The sequence below is a fragment of the Cryptotermes secundus genome, unplaced genomic scaffold (assembly GCF_002891405.2).
Source record: "Cryptotermes secundus unplaced genomic scaffold, Csec_1.0 scaffold964, whole genome shotgun sequence".
NCBI classification, from domain to species: domain Eukaryota; kingdom Metazoa; phylum Arthropoda; class Insecta; order Blattodea; family Kalotermitidae; genus Cryptotermes; species Cryptotermes secundus.
The window spans coordinates 1,723,162-1,743,956 of record NW_019725428.1 but is presented as its reverse complement, the minus strand read 5'-3'; the positions used below and the strand labels follow the sequence as shown (position 1 = coordinate 1,743,956).

General features: G+C 38.0%; 1 protein-coding gene across 9 annotated transcripts in view; it reads right to left on the bottom strand.

The window, feature by feature from the left end:
* Positions 1–13,849: 13,849 nt before the first annotated feature.
* The window catches only part of LOC111863426 (protein Fe65 homolog), a 323,054-nt gene continuing 316,108 nt past the window's right edge, over positions 13,850–20,795 (bottom strand). For all 9 annotated transcript variants that reach the window (XM_033751060.1, XM_033751062.1, XM_033751061.1 and 6 more), the window contains one exon: positions 13,850–19,334. The gene's annotated coding sequence lies outside the window, so the exon portion shown is untranslated. The remainder of the gene's footprint in view (positions 19,335–20,795) is intronic.

The window sequence follows — 20,795 nt, the reverse complement described above, 5'->3', positions numbered from 1 at the left end:
ATTACCCTTGAGCAAGCCTAATCTAGCCTACCCTAGCTTAAGTCATGCCTAGCAGGCTATATGATATAAAATATCTTCCTAGATTCTATATATGAATTTTGTTCATAGATTTTATGTGGAAGCCTTATGTGCAGGTCCTCTTTTGAATCTTAAAACTGGAGCAACTATCTGGAAACTCTTTAGATACTCCATATGTAAATCCTCTTGAAGTTCTCTCTGGGCATCCCATAATGAAGCTCTGTGTTCACTCAATTTAAAGTCATATATATTGTAAAGGAATTCAGAAGGAGACCGGTGTGTGAGTAGTGATTCACCGTTAATCATTCGTCACATTGGAAGAGAAGACGCTTGTGGTACAGTAAAGAATGGAGCGATTTGTAGACAGCCACTGATTGTGAGCTATCATAATTCACTGTAACTGTAAAGAAGCGTCAACAGACCCAATCATCTAATCCAGAATCCAGTAGTGCCATTTCTTCCCCTCCTTGGTGTCTCCACCTTATCGTGGCGAGGGGGGTTTGAGTATGCCAAGGACCCTGAGAGCTATACCAGCGGTAGCGTAGCTACTGGCAGGGCCTCCCTTGCTGGACAGGTCAAAGGGTAGGCATCAGACGAAGAGAGACACCAAAAACCAAAAACTGATGCCGGAAGCAGCGTCATCAGCAGCGACTTGAAGCACAGAGCAAATGATGCTCGAGATGGTTCAAGTTCGTATAGCAACAGGCGTGACCAGAGTGGTTTGAACGGCTGTTGTACTGCGATGTGGAAAGCAAATGGAAAAAATACCACATTATCACTTTTCCTGGATAGTCTCTTTCCAAAAACAGAAGATCGCATCAAGTGGAGAAACTGTTTTGGAAGAGACTGTGGACCTGTCGTCTGACAGATTACTGATGATGATGATGATATTGTAAAGGTCTGTAGCATTTAATTTGGTATGTACTGAATGATTTCTTTACTGAAATAATGTCTGTAAGCCCTATGTGAATATCCCTTTAGGACTCAATTTAGAGACCTATAAGGTGGGAATATCTGGTGGTGCTTATCTATAGTGTCTGTATGGAGATCATCTTGAAAATTGCATGGAGTTTGCATATACAGGTTTGCACTTGTTTCCTCTTTTCTATCTCTCCATTGAGGCTAAATTTTGGGATGTGTTGACTATATTTGGAATCTCAAGACTGGGCATTGAATGGAGTCACTACCTACATGGGAATCATATGTATCTCTCTTCTAAGACACCATTCACTAGGATCTGCAGGCGTTTGTATATAGACGATGATTTGAAACAGATAACTGACCTCCCCACCATCTCTCGCTCTCTCTCGGTGTGCGTGGGAGTATGCGCGCATATGTGTGTGAGGGGTAATAATTTTTGGAAAGCTCGAAGACATATGCTTATATCATGTCTATATCTGGCTCTTCCACGTGAAGACTATAAATGGAAGCTATGTGTAGAGCTATTCATTCTATCAGGGCATCCCTTTGAGGATGTCCATGTATAATCTCTCTTTTTTTAGTCTTACTTGGATGGTGTAGGCAATGCACTGTAACGCCATCTGTTGAACATTACAACATCTGTTCAACAGATGGCGCTGCAGTTTTATTTCACATTTTCTTATCTCTCGTTGATTTAGCATGGTCTCAAATTATTAACTTTCTGCATGACCCCAAGAGCGGTCTTGTGATACGATCCCACGGTTCGCCATCTGTGGACTAATGTTCAACGGATGGTGCTTTTTAATATTTCATATAGATATGAATACTATGGGAGCGGTCCCATGTTTCGCCATCCGTGGAGTAATGTTCAACAGATGTCACTACTTTTTCATTTCATATGAATATGAATATTATGGAAGCGTGGGACTCCACTCTTCCGCCCTTGGGGTCACGCAGAAAGTTAATATACTTAAGTTAAGATAGTAAGACGCAACATTTTAACTACACTTTGTCGTTTTCCATGAGGTTCAAGTCCACAGATGGCGCTACAGTTTTAAACATTTCACGAAGTGAAGCCTGAGACACTCGCCTAAGCGAGTTTCATTAAAATCCACGTGGGATCAAAAAGAAACCAAATTTGGCCCTCCTCCGCCCTCCAACCATCCGCCCTTAGGTGGGTGACTTGAACTTATTCATTTGACACAAAGTTCTATCAGCGAGAGCTAACAATGAAATATAACTTAGCGCCATCTGTGGACTAGAACCTCTATTCAAAGTCTCGAAGTGAAGCCTGAGACACTCGCCTAAGCGAGTTTCATTAAAATCCACGTGGGATCAAAAAGAAACCAAATTTGGCCCTCCTCCGCCCTCCAACCATCCGCCCTTAGGTGGGTGACTTGAACTTATTCATTTGACACAAAGTTCTATCAGCGAGAGCTAACAATGAAATATAACTTAGCGCCATCTGTGGACTAGAACCTCTATTCAAAGTCTCGAAGTGAAGCCTGAGACACTCGCCTAAGCGAGTTTCATTAAAATCCACGTGGGATCAAAAAGAAACCAAATTTGGCCCTCCTCCGCCCTCCAACCATCCGCCCTTAGGTGGGTGACTTGAACTTATTCATTTGACACAAAGTTCTATCAGCGAGAGCTAACAATGAAATATAACTTAGCGCCATCTGTGGACTAGAACCTCTATTCAAAGTCTCGAAGTGAAGCCTGAGACACTCGCCTAAGCGAGTTTCATTAAAATCCACGTGGGATCAAAAAGAAACCAAATTTGGCCCTCCTCCGCCCTCCAACCATCCGCCCTTAGGTGGGTGACTTGAACTTATTCATTTGACACAAAGTTCTATCAGCGAGAGCTAACAATGAAATATAACTTAGCGCCATCTGTGGACTAGAACCTCTATTCAAAGTCTCGAAGTGAAGCCTGAGACACTCGCCTAAGCGAGTTTCATTAAAATCCACGTGGGATCAAAAAGAAACCAAATTTGGCCCTCCTCCGCCCTCCAACCATCCGCCCTTAGGTGGGTGACTTGAACTTATTCATTTGACACAAAGTTCTATCAGCGAGAGCTAACAATGAAATATAACTTAGCGCCATCTGTGGACTAGAACCTCTATTCAAAGTCTCGAAGTGAAGCCTGAGACACTCGCCTAAGCGAGTTTCATTAAAATCCACGTGGGATCAAAAAGAAACCAAATTTGGCCCTCCTCCGCCCTCCAACCATCCGCCCTTAGGTGGGTGACTTGAACTTATTCATTTGACACAAAGTTCTATCAGCGAGAGCTAACAATGAAATATAACTTAGCGCCATCTGTGGACTAGAACCTCTATTCAAAGTCTCGAAGTGAAGCCTGAGACACTCGCCTAAGCGAGTTTCATTAAAATCCACGTGGGATCAAAAAGAAACCAAATTTGGCCCACCTCCAACCACCTGCCCTTAGGGGGTGACTTGAACTTATTCATTTGACACCAAGTTCTATCAGCGAGAGCTAACAATGAAATATAACTTAGCGCCATCTGTGGACTAGAACCTCTATTCAAAGTCTCGAAGTGAAGCCTGAGACACTCGCCTAAGCGAGTTTCATTAAAATCCACGTGGGATCAAAAAGAAACCAAATTTGGCCCACCTCCAACCACCTGCCCTTAGGGGGTGACTTGAACTTATTCATTTGACACCAAGTTCTATCAGCGAGAGCTAACAATGAAATATAACTTAGCGCCATCTGTGGACTAGAACCTCTATTCAAAGTCTCGAAGTGAAGCCTGATACTCTCGCCTAAGCGAGTTTCATTAAAATCCACGTGGGACCACCCACCCTTAGGGGGTTACTTGAAATTATTCATTTGAGGCCAAGTTCTATCCGCGAGAGCTAACAATGAAATATAACTTAGCGCCATCTGTGGACTAGAACCTCATGGAAAGCCACGAAGTGTGTAAAAATATAGCATCTTAGAATCTTATTGGGCTGTGCAAACCGCTCCTCTGAAGAATTCATTTTATAGGCTAAGGCAGGAGGTACTGAGGATGGAAGCGTGGGAACCCACCCTCAACCACCCTTGTAATCACGCAGAAGGTTAAACACTTGAGACCAAACTAACTGAGCGAGAGATAAGAAGAAAATATTTTAAACTGTAGCGCCATCTGTTGAACATTACAACATCTGTTCAACAGATGGCGCTGCAGTTTTATTTCACATTTTCTTATCTCTCGTTGATTTAGCGTGGTCTCAAGTTATTAACTTTCTGCGTGACCCCAAGAGCGGTCGTGTGATACGATCCCACGGTTCGCCATCTGTGGACTAATGTTCAACGGATGGCGCTTTTTAATATTTCATATAGATATGAATACTATGGGAGCGGTCCCATGTTTCGCCATCCGTGGAGTAATGTTCAACAGATGGCACTACTTTTTCATTTCATATGAATATGAATATTATGGAAGCGTGGGACTCCACTCTTCCGCCCTTGGGGTCACGCAGAAAGTTAATATACTTAAGTTAAGATAGTAAGACGCTACATTTTAACTACACTTTGTCGTTTTCCATGAGGTTCAAGTCCACAGATGGCGCTACAGTTTTAAACATTTCACGAAGTGAAGCCTGAGACACTCGCCTAAGCGAGTTTCATTAAAATCCACGTGGGATCAAAAAGAAACCAAATTTGGCCCACCTCCGCCCTCCAACCACCCGCCCTTAGGAGGGTGACTTGAACTTATTCATTTGACGCCAAGTTCTATCCGCGAGAGCTAACAATGAAATATAACTTAGCGCCATCTGTGGACTAGAACCTCTATTCAAAGCCTCGAAGTGAAGCCTGAGACACTCGCCTAAGCGAGTTTCATTAAAATCCACGTGGGATCAAAAAGAAACCAAATTTGGCCCACCTCCGCCCTTAGGAGGTGACTTGAACTTATTCATTTGACGCCAAGTTCTATCCGCGAGAGCTAACAATGAAATATAACTTAGCGCCATCTGTGGACTAGAACCTCTATTCAAAGCCTCGAAGTGAAGCCTGAGACACTCGCCTAAGCGAGTTTCATTAAAATCCACGTGGGATCAAAAAGAAACCAAATTTGGCCCACCTCCGCCCTTAGGAGGTGACTTGAACTTATTCATTTGACGCCAAGTTCTATCCGCGAGAGCTAACAATGAAATATAACTTAGCGCCATCTGTGGACTAGAACCTCTATTCAAAGCCTCGAAGTGAAGCCTGAGACACTCGCCTAAGCGAGTTTCATTAAAATCCACGTGGGATCAAAAAGAAACCAAATTTGGCCCACCTCCGCCCTTAGGAGGTGACTTGAACTTATTCATTTGACGCCAAGTTCTATCCGCGAGAGCTAACAATGAAATATAACTTAGCGCCATCTGTGGACTAGAACCTCTATTCAAAGCCTCGAAGTGAAGCCTGAGACACTCGCCTAAGCGAGTTTCATTAAAATCCACGTGGGATCAAAAAGAAACCAAATTTGGCCCACCTCCGCCCTCCAACCACCCGCCCTTAGGAGGTGACTTGTACTTATTCATTTGAGGCCAAGTTCTATCCGCGAGAGCTAACAATGAAATATAACTTAGCGCCATCTGTGGACTAGAACCTCATGGAAAGCCACGAAGTGTGTAAAAATATAGCATCTTAGAATCTTATTGGGCTGTGCAAACCGCTCCTCTGAAGAATTCATTTTATAGGCTAAGGCAGGAGGTACTGAGGATGGAAGCGTGGGAACCCACCCTCAACCACCCTTGTAATCACGCAGAAGGTTAAACACTTGAGACCAAACTAACTGAGCGAGAGATAAGAAGAAAATATTTTAAACTGTAGCGCCATCTGTTGAACATTACAACATCTGTTCAACAGATGGCGCTGCAGTTTTATTTCACATTTTCTTATCTCTCGTTGATTTAGCGTGGTCTCAAGTTATTAACTTTCTGCGTGACCCCAAGAGCGGTCGTGTGATACGATCCCACGGTTCGCCATCTGTGGACTAATGTTCAACGGATGGCGCTTTTTAATATTTCATATAGATATGAATACTATGGGAGCGGTCCCATGTTTCGCCATCCGTGGAGTAATGTTCAACAGATGGCGCTACTTTTTCATTTCATATGAATATGAATATTATGGAAGCGTGGGACTCCACTCTTCTGCCCTTGGTGTCATGCAGAATGTTAATAACTTGAGATCAATCGAAATCAGCGAGATTTAACAACAAAATATTTAAAACTGTAGCGCCATCTGTGGACTTAAATCTCATGGGAAGCCATGAAGTGAAGTCAGAGACTACTCGCCTAAGGGAGTTTTATTAAAATCCACATGGGATCAAAAAGAAAAAAAAATCGGCCCACCTCCACCCTATTGACTATGATGATTATTCCTTTTTACAGTGGTTGTAGGACATTAAAGAGCTGAACAAAATTGTAAAATATGTTTTTAACCAGAAATGGAACTATAATTCTACTGAGAATTCAGATGAACTTAATAAACAATTATTTTGCACTTAACAAGAGAAAAGGATAAGTCATATAAAGTAATTGCTTTTAATGGTAAGATTGTAAATTGTTGCAGAGACAGAGTGGGTTATCACTGCAAGGAGTAAACAGGAATAGGCTCTTAATTTTCCTCGCTACACTGTAACCATTTAAGATGTTAATGAAGATGAAAACAATTCATGTATATTATGAAGAAACAGACTTAATTAAGACATTTCAGTAAATGTTATTTAGTTAATGAGTTAAATGTGTTTAAAAGTTAGTTTTACCTCTTTCACAATTATAGCACAAGATCAGAACCTCCTCCTCTGCTCCTGCAGCAGTAAATACATAGTGTACCTAAGAATGAAATCTCAGATAACTTTGCAATGACAATACAGACCTATGAAGTTTTAAGTAGTGAATCATGAAACTAGCGAAGTTTGTTTGGAATCTCCGTGACTCAATCTGGGCTGAATTTTCAGCTCTAAATACAAAAGGGCAACAATCTTCTTCTTCTTCTTCAGCATTTCAGCTTTCATTTTCTCACAAAACTTTCAATACAGTCTTTCACACAACCTCAAAATAGTCACTAACTGTATGACATAGAATCCTTCTGTTGACAGTTATTCAGTTGGGCAAGAAATCAAAAGTGTGTTAATGTGCTGCATTTTGGGTTGTAATAATGGTGACTTCTGGTAAGTGATGCTGTGTAGTCTGCTAGAAACCTACTGACATTTTGGAGGAATGTTCATCCAAAATGTGTGTGCACTTCTACTGTCTGAATGGTATCACATCAAAGAAGATAGTACTCATTGTTCATAAATGTATTCACAAAACACACCACTAGACCCTATCATGGCCCAGCTGAATCCAGTTATCTTCAACCCATTTTAATATTACCCTGCCCTGTAATTACCTTGGTGTCCAAAATAGTCAGTTTCCATGAAATTCTCTAAATTAACGTTTTGAATTCAGAATTTTATAGCTGTTAAAAAGAGATAATCTGTTTATACTTCCAATTGTCCATACAGAATCGGCTGCTATTCTCTACACAGACGAAAAACACTGGCAGTTGAAAACATATTTTATTTTATACTATTCAGTTAGCTTAGGTTCAGTTAAAGCAAGAGAGTGCCCAAAATCAGCAGTTATTCATCCTAGTAAGGAAAGTAAAGCAAAGCTATCCCTGTAACAGGCTGTGGAGGCCCATAGGGTTGTGAGATGTTGAGGTTCCCACATTTTCCAGACAATTGGCTCACAGATGGTGGCGAGATTGTCAGCCCTATGCACCGGCCGCTCTTCAACCCCAAGAATATTCCTGGTACTCATTTCTACTAGAGGCTGAGTCGACCCCAGGGCCATAGGGCAGCCAGAATGATTAGGTCAATTGAAAAAAATCCAATGACCTCATCGGGACTTTTGTTCATCCTAGTAGACCAGAAATATGAACGTGACCTTATTTATAAAAAATAATGTGACAGATTTCAGCAATTTTCATCTATATATAACTCTTCCAATAAAATATCACACATTATTTGTACATACTTTTACACCCATTACATTTGTGTAAACCATCAAAGACCCCAGTGCTCGGAATTTCAGAGGTCTACCACAATGACTTGTGTCATGCTTCAATGCAGACTGTCATATGTTCATGACCATATTTCAAGGTTCTAATTTCCTGACACTGCATTCATAAAAGAAGCTGAAATTTCCAAGTCTTGCCATACAATTTTGACATTTATGGGGCTGTGAATAGAGGAAAATTCTGAGTTCCTCTGATCCCCCAAAATTTCTAGAATTTTGCAATTACATTATGAGAACTCCAAAATTATAAGTGGCATGTAATAATGACTGCTTTCTTTCAATCCAGCTCTTACACTGCACTGTCCAATGTCACATCACAGACAACTTCAAATTACAAAGCCAGTAGTATTTAAGCTCAAATATCTGTCCATTATTTCTTATCCAAATACATACTAACCTCTCATCCTTTCATGAGTGTACAATAGCCTAATTAGGCAAATAAAGAAAACTACTAAGTATTAAAGTGAATGTAATAAAATACCAATAAATCTTATTTTAAAGAAAAAGAATATGCTTTTCTTTATTCACAGTAGGCATTTAAAAGTTATTAGTTTGTATTTTGTTTATGTTAATAATAGCTAGCTGTATGTGCAAGCAAGCAGCTTGCTGGCAGAGAATGTTGTCCATATACATTAGCATCACACCACACACATACACAGGTGGGCAGAGTGGCATTACTGAAATCCATTAAAAACATTACACAGTTGCATATATGCACTTCTTGTATCATAAAATTAGCACTCTGACCATTCTTTAAAATGTTATACTGTTACTTAACAGTCACTTTCACAAATAAGGGACATAACCAATATTTTTACCAAGCAAAATGAACTGAAATCAGTCCATTCTACCAGAAGCCATTTTACAGCCATGTGTTATAATCAGTCTTGCAGCACAGTACACCCTGAAACTGATCACTAACCATAAAGACAGCAGGTTCAATTTAACAGCAATCTACATCCATGTTTATGTCAGAATATGTAGCCATATATGGCAGTGGAGAATAGTTTTACAAATTTGCTGCCATAAGTGCTAATATCATGACACTGTTCTGCATATTTCCAAGAACGACAATGTGAAAGTATTAGTAACTCTTAAGTATTCATCTTTAGTCAACAAAGTATGTCACCATAAATGAAAAAACCTATTAAGTTCACTCTGAAACATGTTTCATGGCAACTGAGAGTTTCTGAAATATTTCATGCAAACAAATTCACACTATCCAAAAAATATGGGTTAAACATAGGATCTGAAAAGTTTTAACAAATTCAGTACCATGCATTCAAAACATCTGATTCTGAAAGCCCTTACCTGTACTGCTCACTAAAGGAAAAAATTCTATAATTTTAATCATAGCATTTCATATAAAATACATTTATTCCATGAAACGAATATGTCAAATAATAATCTGTTCCATTTCAAGTAAAATCTGGGTGGTGAATAAGACTGTAGTCTCCTGATATATGACACCACAAGATGCGATAGATTTGTAACAAAATTTTGAAGCAACCTGTTGCAACCATCTCCTAGGATGATGACAGAGGGAACGGGTTCCTCTGAAATACTGGTACCTACCTACCAGACCACACAGCATCTCCAAAATGATTTAAACTTCTATACCTGTTCTTTCACTGTAATTAGTACTTAACATTGAATTAATATTATTTTTAAAATGTTCAATTTAAGAGCCACATGTAAACAATCCTATAATTTCATTCTAGAACTACAGAGACTAACAACCTGAGACCACCATCTACATCTTATGGGATTCTGAGAGAAAAATTTTGCAATTTTTGAAAGTGTACATCATACAATATTAGAAATTAAATTTTATAAAACTCAATTATTCCCTACAGGTAGATTCTGGCCTCCACACATTCCCCACTGTGATCTACTTTACATATTCTGAAGCTGGTACCTGAATCACATTACATTCATGGAAATATCCACAAAGTTAACTGAAATATCTATAATTTTTCAAAAAGGATAAGGAGAAAAGGTGGGTTAATGGGAAGGTGAGGCTATTTATCACAGTAACTTTTTATCTACACAATTTTTCATAATGTATATCACCAATCTGAGTAGTGAACATGACTTGAACCATCTTACAAATACACAGCAAGCAGCATCAAGCATTAATCATTCTTCAAGAAAAATTAAGTACTGCAATGGCATCTACCAATGTTCATGTGATCTGTTAAGCATTTTAACTGCATCATTCTGAAATTCATTTAACATCATACTTGCAGCACTCACAGGAGATAAAAATGGTTAACTTTACCATAAAAATATATTTTAAAACCTGAATAGAAATAAATAAAAAGATTCTCTAATATTCCTAGCAATCATTCTGAAAGGTTCTTTTCAGAGCACACTTTCCTATATTTACAGTTTTTTTTAATCTTGGAAATAAATCATTCCCCACAGATATAAGTCACTGTCTACCACAATGGGGCATTTTATGTTGATGACTAATAATGATGAGAAAGGTACATGTATGTATCATGTAGAACTAATGTGCTGTTTGTATCCTGTGCCCTAACAGACTACATTGCATCAGAAACCATGAGACAGTAATCTTCATGTATATACATATACATTACTTAAGTGTTGTTACTAATGAGGTGTGGTGGATTAGCAGAAATCAATGATCCACATGGGCAGCATCACAGGCTAAAAAATTTACTCTCACTGCAGTGTCATGAAGGGATGAATTAAAATTTAATTATTTATATCTCATCAGAGCAGCTCACACAGTGAGTGAAACATTTTTTCAGAGTCTTAAACTTAGTGAAGCCTTAATTTGGTATCTGTTTGTCCATATCATCCCTATCTAATGTACAAGAAATGCTCTTAACGCTTAATCTAAACTCCAAAGGACGATTGAAACCTGAGTTCATCCAGGTTCACAAAGTATTCAATGGATTTGTCTGTTTTTTAATTTCTAGCACAGAAATTGATGTCTTCCCCTTACACCTTCATTTCCCTCTCCTGTTCCTCCTCCTTCTCATGGGCCAATGAATGAGAACTCTCCATTCTATCTTTCCACTGTGTTTCTTTTCCAAATTGACATAACACACTGTCATTAAACATTTTAATACACACAAGTTAACTGCAGCAAGTAAAATCTTGGGTTTATGAAATATATTTCCTGTACAAATTTTTATTTCAGCTGAACTGTATTTTTCCATCTACTGTTTCCAACAGAGCAAGCTCTCCTATGACTAAGCCTCCTCCATTCTTCTGCACCCTCCAGTGTGGACTTCTTTCTTACTTATGTCTACTTTTCCATAACTTGTGTAACTTCCCTAACTTCATCTTTCTACCTTGTCTCTGGTCTCCTCAATGGTCATTTGTTCTCGGTTCTCTCAAAGGAATCCTGTCAACCATGGGTAATGCACCTCCATACAACTTTTTCCCTAATTACACCAATTCTTCTGTAGTAACTACACACTGCTGTTAATACCCTTCACCCATTCAAATTAATATTATTTATTAAGCTACACCATATAATGCGAAATAATGAATCTCAGACAATCAAGGATTGACTTACTATCATTGTCACTGATTTAATACTATTTTTTTATTGCTAATGGGGTGGGACTAAGTCCCTTGTATTGCAGCCACTTCTGGCCTATTGTACCAGCCCCAGATGATAGGTGAGGGTGATTGTGGAGCAATTGGTGGAATGAAGATTGGCAGGGGAAACCGCAGTACTCGGAGAAAACCTGCCCCAGTGCCACTTTGTTCACCACAAATCCCACTTGACCAGACCCGGGATGAATACTACGTCTAAAGTATAACAGTATAAAAGACAGGAATACTGAACCAATAAGTTCAGATGTGCAATGATACAAACTGCTCTGCTGCATACATGTGACATGAAGCATACGGTCTTCTGCGTTGTGACACCATGCAGTACAGAGAGAGCCCAACGTTTCAGAGGAACATATCATTTCCAGCTTCAATCACAGAGTAAGCAAAGAAAGAATTCAGTCAAAACAGGTAGGGAACTGAGCTCTCACCAAACAACATGGCATTACAAATCAGAATACAACACTCTTCATAGTAACGTCATTGAGATCCTCAAATCTATCATGTAACATAAAACAAGCACAAAATAATGAAATTTGTAATAATTCATACATGACAGTTATCCAGCTGCCTCATTCAATTTTCTGCATACACAGTGCATGTGCTCTGGGTCAATCTCCAGCCAAGTGAGGTAAAACTGTTCTACTGCTCAAACTTCTTTTTTTTTCTACCCACTGGGCTACTTCCTGCCTCTGACTGTTCCTGCAGTTGATGTACTAACTTTGCCATGTTACAATATGCAATTTGTCAGTTTCCAGCTACCTGTCATGATAGCAGTGTACATATTCAAAAAGAAATGTAAAACATATTTAGAATATTCTTCCAAAGAATGTCCACCACTGTAATGTGCATGTTTGAATCACTGATACTGACAGCTGCCACGGGTCTCCTATAGTTGAACAAATCACATGAGTAATGTGTATGTATTTTCTCTTTACCTTTGCCAGTTTTCTTGTTAATTCAAGTGCTTAAATTGAGGAAAGAATACATTATGATTACTTTATGAAACTACAGCCACAATACTTTCATGATCTTATAGTGATTAGTGGTATTAGTAGTCGCACGTCATGTAGACAAATTTTTAAAGATTACAATGTTTTAACATTGCCTTCTCTGTATATATTGGAGGTGACATGCTTTATCAAAAAATACAAGGCTTTTATGGCAATAAATTCAGACATTCATAATTATAACACATGAAAAAAATTAAATTTTCATGTACAGCACTGTAACACAGCTCTTTGTAAGAGGAGTGTGATAAATATGGGAATTAATTTGTATAATAAGGTCCCCAATCAAATAAAACAAAGGGAAAATTTTAACTCATTTAAAAAGGAATTAAAATCTTTTTGCTGAAACATTCCTTTTATTCTGTAGATGAATTTATGTCTTTTGATTCATCAAGTGTGTAAATGTAATATGTAGCTGATTAATTTGTTGTATTTTGTGTAAAGACAATGAAATTAATGGTAATTAGATCTAGATAATATTATTCAGATGACAAACCCCCTATATTAGGGTGGTACAGTGTATTCTGTAAAGATATGCACGAGAATCTGACAATTTCCCTATCCAAATGGTTGTAATACCTGTATGTATGAATTGTTGAATGATAATAAAAATGAAAATGAAAATGAAAATGATGAAAAGTTTCTGGGTCAATCTTTTCTTTCTGCCTAAGCACTTCCACAGAGAAGTTCCTTCAAGAACTATCTTCTTCAGTGCTGGAAATGTATAGAAACTGCCAAAACAGATGTGGACATGTTCCCAAAAGAACCACTGACTCACTTGCAAAAATAAAGCATTCTCTTGCTAAGAAGATTTTCTATTTCTTGTTGCTTTCTTCCTTAGTAAATATGGAAATTTTATAGGTTACTATTCATATAAACTATATATTACTGTCTTCTGGGAAGTGAGACTATGTTACCTGGTAGAAGCTGACAGATATTTCGAAGGAACATGCTGCCTTCATCTTCAAGGTATCCAGTGTTCCATCTCAGGAGACAATAATCTTCATAATCACCACAATGAAAACCTCAAATCTCACATTCATATCAACTGCTCTGAATCCCAGTTTTGCTCCTCCCACAGGAAATATTATTACAAACATTTTGGGTTCTACAGGTTGTACAAAGGCTTTGAAATATGAACATTCTAGAACATTGTATGCAAAAGAGGTTTAAACTGGAAAGTAATTTATAAAGCTATGACCTAAACTAACCTAACTTCTGTGAGTTTCTCAAAGCAAGCTGTACACTGTGACCAGCAAGTATATTTCATAACTGTGTACTCTCAAACATTTTGTTGTAAATGTGATCATTTCCATGTCAGTGTGAGCTGTATATACAATACATCAAAATGAAAGGCATAACCATAGTATGAAGTTTATACTAACCATACAACAATTCAGCTGTGACACAAACACTTTGCCGCACATATAGTTCACAGGAAAACAAAATCTGTAAAATGCTATCTCAACAGAAACTTGGATTACAAGTTGTATTTCTGTGTGCAGTAATTACTGATGTCTCTAAGTTCTGTTTGTGACAAGACTGAATACACATCACATCACATCACACAATTAACTTGTCCAATGAACTGAAAGTAAAAATGCAACTTCCTTACTCCATAACCAGTGGGGTGCCACGTCAGAGATGAAGCCCCAGACTTAACCCTTTCCAGTTGACAGGTGCACTGGGTGCATCATTGGTATTTTCCCTCCACAGCCCTATAATACACTCAGTGTGCTTGTATCATATGATCATGAAATCTACAAGAGTCAGAGTAGTTTGACCTGGTGTTAGTATTTCTTTTCCAACAGATGTTGGAAGCCATTCATATTCTTGTTAAGGGACCCACGAAACAACTTCATGTTCAATGTACTGGAAAGGGTTAAAGCCAAGCATATGATTACATGATGATTAGTCAGGGCTATTACACACCTGAGGGGGCAGTGGTAGATAAGTATCGAGCAATGGCAAAATGATCTGGACTGTAAAACTAAATAAACCCAGAGAAAAACCTGCTCCTGTACCACTTCAACCAACATGAATTTCACAAAAAGTCACCTACAACTGAACAAGGGGTTCTGCAATAAGAAACTAGTGCCTAATCAAGTGACACTATCATGACATACATTACTTTCATACAAATGTGATTACAAAAAAACTCTAAATAATAGCATAAATTTAATCTTTAATAAGTGTCATGATGACACTAAAGCTCATTATGATGATTTTACAGAAGGAATAACTCTATATAGAGATATGAACTCAAAGTAAATTTTTCTTCTGTAAATCATGCAATAACATTGCCTACAGCAAAGGTAAAACTGTTTCTATGCTTAATTATCACACCATGATAAAATATGAGTGTGTATGGTCCATGCATTTGGCATGATATGGAGATGAGTGGAAAATATTTGAGTATGTTAACCAGATTTATATATTGAGTTGAAGAAATTTTAAATAATTCTAAATATGGTATTACTGTTTGCAAATCCTCGAAAAAATCTGATGACCAAACTGTGTTTCATCATTGACTACATCTCAGATTTTAAATTCTGTGTGTGTCATCTTTCATAAGTTCTCAGATTTACACACTGATATGCAACAACAGAGTAATGACACAATTACTTTGAACTTGCTTCTCATTAGAAATACCACTCTGATAAAATGCCACAAAAAATTGTTTCTGTAAGAACATAAAATTTTTGAGAAAGGCAGTTACACATAAATCTGTCCCTCCTTGTTCAATATCATTCTTCCAAGTTACTCTAAATTCTAGGTTCTGACTTTTATTTAGAAAATGAATTCACCCATTCTAACATTTCCTGTTATCCAAACGTATGTAAAATTATCCATACATACATTCATCCATCTGTCCATTCAACCATTGTTCCACCCATTGCAACCTGACTAACTATGAATGTATCTTATGTAAAGGAAAGGTATAAACCGGTGTTTTTCAACCACTGGGCCACAGCCCAGTACCAGGCCCTGGCATCAATTATACTGGACCCTCGTCTTATAGAGAAAAGAATTTATCAAGCTGTAATCTGACAAAGGTTGAGAACCACTGGTATATACTACTACACACCCAGCAATCTTCCAACATTTTTTTTTAATTTTAAAAACATTTTTCCATTCTCAGTTCTTCTCATGTAAAACTGGCTTCTGTTTCATTATACATCTGGTAAGGTAAATTTTACTTTAAAAATGACTGAGTTCTGAAGGCATGGATGACTGGAAGTAGGATTCCACTCATAGTAAATTCATCATCAGTGCATCAACTATCCATGGGTTCACCAAGCCCTGGCATGCCTGATGTCACACTGTTTACAATATAAATAAGGCCCATCTCTGCCATGTCAGAATCCAGCTACCAGCATCATATCAGCAACAGATTCAAATCCCCTATTGCAAAATGATACAGGTTAAACTGGACTAAAGTAGGAACCCACGTGTCCCAAACATTGCTAACAATGGAAATTAATAAAAAAAAAATAACATGTAATGAAGTGACAGGTGTCACCAGATTTATACTCACCAGTCTATTTCCACAAAACCACTCTACTCACCAGCTAATGCTCATGCTCATACTTTTCTCTTATACCAATTCAAGGCTCTTGAGGTACAACTGCACATTCAAATCTTGTGGGGTATGACTTGTTGAATCTGAGTTCAATTGTTCACCGATATATCACAAGAAAATTCTTCAGTCAAAACACACAGACAGATAGAGAATTGGAGTAGTTAACAGTTCAGAGATCATTGAAACATAAGTTTGGGGACAACAGTTGTCTGTCAAGTTGCAATGGTTGGATGTACTGATGTAATGATGCTCCAAGCTGTTGCTCAGACAGGGAGAAAAGCACAAGATTTACGTAGTACAGTAGATGCCTTGCCAACATCATTGTGTCCCAAATTGAACACTTCAGAACAATATTTTGGATACCCCACTTTTCTTGAAACATATTCTTCTCTTAAAAGCATTATTTGAAAATAAATAACAATATTGTATGTCTACATTTACTATGGAAATGACAAGTACTTGATTATTGTTCCCTCCACTGACATTCTGCCCCCAAAATATCCACTTTTCACATGTCATTCATAAGCAAAAGTTACCATGATTGCAATGTCATGAGCTTACTGCTGGGAAAGCTGCAGATATTTGTGCTGAGCAAGCGAGCAAATGCTGCCAAACTTTGTTTTTACTAAGTTATTAACACCCAGTTATGGAGACACCACATCATACAACTGGTATAATGCTATGTACAAATACAATAGCTCTGACACTATTACATAGCTATAGAACGTGCTCGTGGGGCTGACAGTGAGCGAGTAAATGAGTGAATATCACTGACAAGTAATACAGAAATTAATTTTAGAAAATTCAATTTACACTAACTGTGCCATCCCATTTGATTTCTCTTTTATATGATAAGACTACAACAGACCAACATAAACTGGTCACTGTAAGACAATACTATTTCTTATGGCAGAAACTACAATCATCAGCTAACAGGCCTATTTCAATTGCTCCATGATTGTTATGGTAAGCTTTTGAGGTATGGACACACAGCATATCCATGAGTTCATCCAGTTTCTGACAATATCTGAGGTGGAAAAGAGGAGTAGATACACAATGATCAGATGTGAAACACACTGCTTGATCTCATTCATAATCACCATACCATGCTAATAATGCTGACCACCTGTCAGGACCATTACTTCATTTGAGAAGTAAACCATACAAATAAGTAGTTCTATCAGGGAATGTTTCAAAAGTTTTATACACGCTGGTCTAAAAACATCGACACAGCATCATAACAAATGTGCAGTGTTAGCTCAGCCGCAGGTCCCCAACAAGAACAGTCTTTTGTCATGCATTATTGGCAATGAACCAGTTTCTTACCTGAAATTCAAACAGCATATATTTTTAAACATATTTTCCATTTCTTGATTGCCCTTATTGGTCCATTAAGCTACATAAACTGTCATACCAATTCATGAAAATTACACTAAAAAAATGTGTCTTTCCAATCAGCTGGAAAATTATGTCCATGTTACACCATTCTCTTAATGGCAAGAAATAATTTAAAGTGCCTGCCATGTTCATCCTTACAAAACTTCCATACAGAACAATAGTTCTGTCCTAATCTGTGCAACTCAGTGGGCTATACAACATGGATTATATATATATATAGAAATATCACTGCTTGAGTAAGCAACACTGTGAACTTTAAAAAAAATTTGTCAGCAACATTTAATGTGGGAAGATACGACTCCCTCACACCAACATCGATATTATACATCTAATAATTTGGTACTTACATGCATGCACATGCATGCACGTATAATACAATATGCAACACTCGCAAAGACTCGCAATGTCTACTGGAGACATATCATGGTCTCCAGCTGTATCAGTTCATCTCGGTGTATAAATTCACACTGCTCTCTAAATGTGAAGGATTTCAAGATGTCCTTATATTCGAAGCATTTCATGACATACTTTGCATTGCTGTTTCATTCCTTGCAATGATTTCATACTTCTAATTATGAACACTAATTCTACTACAGCAAATAAATATAAAATATATAATTTATTTTTTAAAAATGCTGAAGAATATTTTATGGTAACACTTCCACACATACAGTAATGACTTATCATTTCAGCGACTGAAATTAATATAATCTGAAGCTATTCTTCAAACAATTTTTCAGTGGGCATATATTTCGTTATTGGATATATTACATAATCATGATATACCCACTGCTGATGATACAGGTCTCTTCTGATGTATCATAATGATGACAGTCTTTGCATCCTACATCAGAAGCAAAGAAAACAATTAGTGAGATTCTATTCATGGTCTCTAGAACTGATTCACATCTTGATGACTGAATCCACCCTTCTAGTACTACAGCTTGTAGCTGGCCTTACGATTTGACTAAGTCACTTCCCTTATGCTACAAGTACTTACCCCACTCACTCACATATACTACACACTCATTACATGTTTACATATTTATAAATAACAATGAATTGCTCCCATACAACATCTTTCAACCACATCTTTATTTAGTTTCATTTTTCAGAAACAGTCATGGAAATGATGCAATATCCTTCATTCAAAATAGAGGAATGCACAGTATATGTCAGTAAACAAGGTGTACACTTCTGGATCATCATCTATATTACATATATTGAATGAAGTGAAGATGTTTTACACCAGCTTCATTCTCTTTCTCCAAATGTCACCTGCATTCAATCTGTCACTTATTTGCTGCTGCTGTCAGTCTGCTATCAAGTTGCTCTTGTACTTCAGATCCATAGGGAAGGATGCACTCACTGCATTTTCCAAACAAGATGTATATGAATACGTACTGCCACACGGGATCACCTGTTATAATCTGCTGCCTTCCAGTCATGCTGAAGTTTCAGTAAACATGACCTGTGTGCTGCAGAAACAACAGGAAAACAGTGCACTGAGATTACTCAGAATACAAAGATGTCCATGACTTGATCCTAGCAGAGTGGAGCCACATTGCTGCATAATGGTTCCTAGTCCCACCGCAGAGGAGACACTCGCCGACTGTCCAGGGTTGGGGACAAGAGTGACCGGAGGGTGCTGCTACTGTTGCTGGTGTTAAAGTACTTCAGTGTGAGTGGTGACTGGAGGTGACGGTGTCTGATCACCTCTCGCTCCGCAGGGAGTGGCCACAGCTCCTGTGATACAAAAATTGTGCAAATTTGTGAAACAAAAGGCACTCATTATACCAGTAACACAAGCTACTGGGTGTCAATTTGCTTTACTAATATATAGATCTAGTCACATAATAAAGAACTGGTCCAAAATAAGGTTCTGAATAGGAAAATAACAGGGAAATAACCATGAGGAAGAATTCTATCTTATGGCATATAATGCCACATGTCCACTGAAAGTCAACCAATGTTTCAGAGAAACATGCAGCCTCTATCTTCACAGTTGATGAGTAAGGCAAACAAGAAACCAGCATGGAGCAGGCATACTTGCTTGGTATACTCTTCAGACCTGAAGATGGAGGTAACATGTTCCTCCAAAACGCTGGTTGATTTTCAATGATCTACATCATGTTATATCCTAGATGATGGAACTCCTCATAGGCACCGCTGTGAGAACCTCAAATCCTACACCCAAAGAAAATGGAACAACAGGTAAGGAAAAATGTCACACAAATGAAGAAAATATATGGGAGAAAACTGGGGATGCAGGGCTTATGGAAGATGTAGAAAGTTGGACAGGCTTGGTTCAAGCCAACCTATATAAAAGTGAAATGCTGAAAAAAGATGGTGAAGATCATTCATTGTACAATTAATTTATTAGGCTATAAATTTAATCACTGCCAATTCTGTCTCACAATGAAAAATGTAGCTGTAATATATGATATATTTATCCCTTTCAGGACCAACTCCTACTTGCTCATGTATCTAGTTCATTTGCCAGATTGTCTTCATGTCAGCATCTACTCTGTATTATACACTCTAATTTTTTAACTTTGTTACTCTTAAGTTGGGTTACCTTACAAAGTCATGTAATAACACAGAACATAGTAAAACCATGTCTCGACTGGAGGATATATCAGTGCCTACATATTACTACACAGAATGTTCTGACTAAATTAGGCAATGCAATTACATCACTCTCCTTTCTTCACTTATATTTATTTACAATTCATTTAACAAAGTTTCCAATAACTCAAGTTATACAGTATAGCACAAAAAGATAGAATCAGTAGGAAAGAGTGCATTGGACAGTATATGGAAGGAAAGCAGACATGGTCTAACTGGAGGGTCTATCCTGGTATTGCCTGGACATATGAGAAAACCATAAAACATGTCAGTCAGAAAAGTAGGCCTGTGGGCTGAGCTCTATACCTGGTACCTCCCAAGCATGAAGCAAAAGGGTTACCCACTTGAACATGATGTTTGGCCATCATCATTTCCACACTGAAGATGAAGGCAATAACTTCTCAAAAACGTTGAAAGCTTCAACTGCAGTACACAGCATCACTAGTGGCAGTAATAAGCTAACAAATGGCAGACTACATCTTGTCTGACTGGACTGGTAAAAAAGAACACATGGAGGAAAAATGGCAACATTTAAAAACAAGGTGGGAAGCAGTACCACTCATTGCTTTCAATTCTGGC